This window comes from Schistocerca cancellata, unplaced genomic scaffold (assembly GCF_023864275.1).
Source record: "Schistocerca cancellata isolate TAMUIC-IGC-003103 unplaced genomic scaffold, iqSchCanc2.1 HiC_scaffold_400, whole genome shotgun sequence".
In the NCBI taxonomy this organism is placed as follows: Eukaryota; Metazoa; Arthropoda; class Insecta; order Orthoptera; family Acrididae; genus Schistocerca; species Schistocerca cancellata.
In genome coordinates, this window is record NW_026046417.1 from 25,001 (window position 1) to 30,000 (window position 5,000).

At 53.6% G+C, this 5,000-nt stretch overlaps 1 non-coding gene across 1 annotated transcript in view; it reads right to left on the reverse strand.

Annotated features, from left to right (window-relative positions):
* The window catches only part of LOC126119612 (small subunit ribosomal RNA), a 1,909-nt gene extending 249 nt beyond the window's left edge, over positions 1–1,660 (reverse strand). Inside the window, exon 1 of the ribosomal RNA XR_007525913.1 lies at positions 1–1,660. This exon is cut by the window's left edge and continues 249 nt beyond it. This is a non-coding gene — a ribosomal RNA (small subunit ribosomal RNA).
* Positions 1,661–5,000: the final 3,340 nt, after the last annotated feature.

The window sequence follows — 5,000 nt, forward strand, 5'->3', positions numbered from 1 at the left end:
GCAAGCCCCAATCCCTAGCACGAAGGAGGTTCAGCGGGTTACCCCGACCTTTCGGCCTAGGAAGACACGCTGATTCCTTCAGTGTAGCGCGCGTGCGGCCCAGAACATCTAAGGGCATCACAGACCTGTTATTGCTCAATCTCGTGCGGCTAGAAGCCGCCTGTCCCTCTAAGAAGAAAAGTAATCGCTGACAGCACGAAGGATGTCACGCGACTAGTTAGCAGGCTAGAGTCTCGTTCGTTATCGGAATTAACCAGACAAATCGCTCCACCAACTAAGAACGGCCATGCACCACCACCCACCGAATCAAGAAAGAGCTATCAATCTGTCAATCCTTCCGGTGTCCGGGCCTGGTGAGGTTTCCCGTGTTGAGTCAAATTAAGCCGCAGGCTCCACTCCTGGTGGTGCCCTTCCGTCAATTCCTTTAAGTTTCAGCTTTGCAACCATACTTCCCCCGGAACCCAAAAGCTTTGGTTTCCCGGAGGCTGCCCGCCGAGTCATCGGAGGAACTGCGGCGGATCGCTGGCTGGCATCGTTTATGGTTAGAACTAGGGCGGTATCTGATCGCCTTCGAACCTCTAACTTTCGTTCTTGATTAATGAAAACATACTTGGCAAATGCTTTCGCTTCTGTTCGTCTTGCGACGATCCAAGAATTTCACCTCTAACGTCGCAATACGAATGCCCCCGCCTGTCCCTATTAATCATTACCTCGGGTTCCGAAAACCAACAAAATAGAACCGAGGTCCTATTCCATTATTCCATGCACACAGTATTCAGGCGGGCTTGCCTGCTTTAAGCACTCTAATTTGTTCAAAGTAAACGTGCCGGCCCACCCAGACACTCAATAAAGAGCACCTTGGTAGGATTTCAACGGGGTCCGCCTCGGGACGCACGAACACGCACGAGGCGGTCGCACGCCTTCGGCTCGCCCCACCGGCAGGACGTCCCACGATACATGCCAGTTAAACACCGACGGGCGGTGAACCAACAGCGTGGGACACAAATCCAACTACGAGCTTTTTAACCGCAACAACTTTAATATACGCTATTGGAGCTGGAATTACCGCGGCTGCTGGCACCAGACTTGCCCTCCAATAGATACTCGTTAAAGGATTTAAAGTGTACTCATTCCGATTACGGGGCCTCGGATGAGTCCCGTATCGTTATTTTTCGTCACTACCTCCCCGTGCCGGGAGTGGGTAATTTGCGCGCCTGCTGCCTTCCTTGGATGTGGTAGCCGTTTCTCAGGCTCCCTCTCCGGAATCGAACCCTGATTCCCCGTTACCCGTTACAACCATGGTAGGCGCAGAACCTACCATCGACAGTTGATAAGGCAGACATTTGAAAGATGCGTCGCCGGTACGAGGACCGTGCGATCAGCCCAAAGTTATTCAGAGTCACCAAGGCAAACGGACCGGACGAGCCGACCGATTGGTTTTGATCTAATAAAAGCGTCCCTTCCATCTCTGGTCGGGACTCTGTTTGCATGTATTAGCTCTAGAATTACCACAGTTATCCAAGTAACGTGGGTACGATCTAAGGAACCATAACTGATTTAATGAGCCATTCGCGGTTTCACCTTAATGCGGCTTGTACTGAGACATGCATGGCTTAATCTTTGAGACAAGCATATGACTACTGGCAGGATCAACCAGGGAGCTGCGTCAACTAGAGCTGAGCAGCCGGCCGCCCGGGAGTGTGTCCCGGGGGCCCGCGCGAACACGCAAGCGTCCGCTCAATTATTCTGCAAACAGGAGGAGGCTGGGCTCCCCTGCACAATACACCTCGAAACCCTCTCAGGTCCCGGCGGCGCGCAGCGCCGTCCTAAGTACTTGGTCGGGTTCGAGAGAGGCGCAATCGCCCGGAGTTAGGCGAGTAGACGCTTTAGGTGCGACCACCCGTGCTCCCAACTGAGCTTGCCGCTGCCGACAGAGGCCCGGGAGCGTGCTGTCGTGGCATTGCCGGCGGGAGACAACACGCGCCACCTACGGTGACCGGCAGCTCCAACGCCAGCGCCACAGAAGGGCAAAGGCCCCACGTGGGTGCCGAAGCGAACTCTCCCAGCACAGCGCACGTGCCAACACGTCCGCACAACTGCGATACAAACCACCAGCGAGAACCGCTGGGGCGACCGAGCAGCAGACGGCGTCGCGGCGCCGAGTGCCGGGCGGCGGCGCATCCTCAACGCACACAGTCCTCAATCGGACCAGCACACTGCAGATGTCCACCGCGCTTCGCACCGGGTCCGCGAGGACCCACTTTGGCTGCACGGCGCCGCGCGCAGGGTGCCCCGGCGCGCAGCTGCGCCGCCTGCCGCGTCCGTCGGCCGGCGCGCCTGCCACTGGGCGCCCCCACCAGCCGGCTGTAGCGCGTGCGCCCACGCACCGCGCGGCCAGCACGCCGGGCGGCCCCCCCTCACCGGCCGGGGACAGTCCCACCCACCCACAGCCGCGTATCGCTTCACACCCAGATTCACATTCACGTTCGTTGGTATGGTGGGGACCGCTTCGTAGCTGTACCGATCGTTGCCCTCACAGATGTACCTCCAGCAAGATCAACCGCACCACAACGGGTTACCAGTTGTTCATTTGCGTAACGTCACCAGTAAACGTACACGTCCATCCCCGTTTGCAAAGTCAACTATTATTGCATGCCTGCCTGTCAGGTGTCAAGACACACTACATTCGCTCACATCCACGCAACAAAATGTGCCCGACTAGAGGGCACGTGGAAGGTGCCCCCGTACATATGCGATCTCCATTGCGCGACCAACTGTCAACCGGCCTCTGTAGCATGTCGCAGATGTGGAACGCGGGGCACCGTGCTATCACATTGTGTGAGAAGAGACTACTACGTCTGCATACACGCGCCACTACATGAACAGACGGCTCATGCTGATCGCCATCCACTGCGTCCATTACTCCCACACGTCTCTATGGCGTACCACACTGCAATGCAGCTGTTATGGGGAGATGACACATAGCTGTGTACACAACATTCTGAGCCGGTTGCGGTTGGACAACAATACATTAATGTAACGTGTCATATGCCAATTACAGAGCAGGGTAAGGCACAACGTGGGTTAGGTTAAGGCACAACGTGGGTTAGGTTAAGGCACAACGTGGGTTAGGTTAAGGCACAACGTGGGTTAGGTTAAGGCACAACGTGGGTTAGGTTAAGGCACAACGTGGGTTAGGTTAAGGCACAACGTGGGTTAGGTTAAGGCACAACGTGGGTTAGGTTAAGGCACAACGTGGGTTAGGTTAAGGCACAACGTGGGTTAGGTTAAGCCACAACGTGGGTTAGGTTAAGCCACAACGTGGGTTAGGTTAAGCCACAACGTGGGTTAGGTTAAGCCACAACGTGGGTTAGGTTAAGCCACAACGTGGGTTAGGTTAAGCCACAACGTGGGTTAGGTTAAGCCACAACGTGGGTTAGGTTAAGGCACAACGTGGGTTAGGTTAAGGCACAACGTGGGTTAGGTTAAGGCACAACGTGGGTTAGGTTAAGGCACAACGTGGGTTAGGTTAAGGCACAACGTGGGTTAGGTTAAGCCACAACGTGGGTTAGGTTAAGCCACAACGTGGGTTAGGTTAAGCCACAACGTGGGTTAGGTTAAGCCACAACGTGGGTTAGGTTAAGCCACAACGTGGGTTAGGTTAAGCCACAACGTGGGTTAGGTTAAGCCACAACGTGGGTTAGGTTAAGCCACAACGTGGGTTAGGTTAAGCCACAACGTGGGTTAGGTTAAGCCACAACGTGGGTTAGGTTAAGCCACAACGTGGGTTAGGTTAAGCCACAACGTGGGTTAGGTTAAGCCACAACGTGGGTTAGGTTAAGCCACAACGTGGGTTAGGTTAAGCCACAACGTGGGTTAGGTTAAGCCACAACGTGGGTTAGGTTAAGCCACAACGTGGGTTAGGTTAAGCCACAACGTGGGTTAGGTTAAGGCACAACGTGGGTTAGGTTAAGGCACAACGTGGGTTAGGTTAAGGCACAACATGGGGGTAGATTGCGGTACAAATTGCGTTACATTGCGGTGCAAATTGCGTTACATTGCGGTGCAAATTGCGTTACATTGCGGTGCAAATTGCGTTACATTGCGGTGCAAATTGCGTTACATTGCGGTGCAAATTGAGTTACATTGCGGTGCAAATTGAGTTACATTGCGGTGCAAATTGAGTTACATTGCGGTGCAAATTGAGTTACATTGCGGTGCAAATTGAGTTACATTGCGGTGCAAATTGAGTTACATTGCGGTGCAAATTGAGGTAGGTTAAGGTGCAACACAGGTTAGGTTAAGGTGACATAGGTTAGGTTAAGGTGACATAGGTTAGGTTAAGGTGACATAGGTTAGGTTAAGGTGACATAGGTTAGGTTAAGGTGACATAGGTTAGGTTAAGGTGACATAGGTTAGGTTAAGGTGACATAGGTTAGGTTAAGGTGACATAGGTTAGGTTAAGGTGACATAGGTTAGGTTAAGGTGACATAGGTTAGGTTAAGGTGACATAGGTTAGGTTAAGGTACAAACTGGGTTGTGTTATGGTACACATTGCGTTGTAGTACAGTACACGTTAGGTTTGGGTACGGTACACAATGTGGTATGGGATGGCGTGTTGTGGGGGGGGGGGGGGGGGGGGGTGAGGTTCGTTGATATCGACCGTAGGACGTGGATGCCCGAGGCAGCGTCAGTGTGTCAAAGGAGTTATGTCACGTCGGGATGCGCTTTCCGCCAGTGAGAGGGGGGGGCGAGCCGTGTCTGTGGTTGCGGCAGACCTGTGTGTTTCATTCCTGCCAGTGTGTTTGTGCTGTAAGACGAGGCAGTGTGGTGATGTTGGGTGCACCCCTGTGTAGGACATGTGTGGGTGTTGGTGGCTTATCTGAGCAATTGTGGTTGTCGGACGAGTGGGATATTCTGTTTTATGATTGGACCTCCTGGCCTGGTTATCATAGTCTGGTTGGTGTACTGTGGCGGATAGGATGCACCGGACGTTGGTC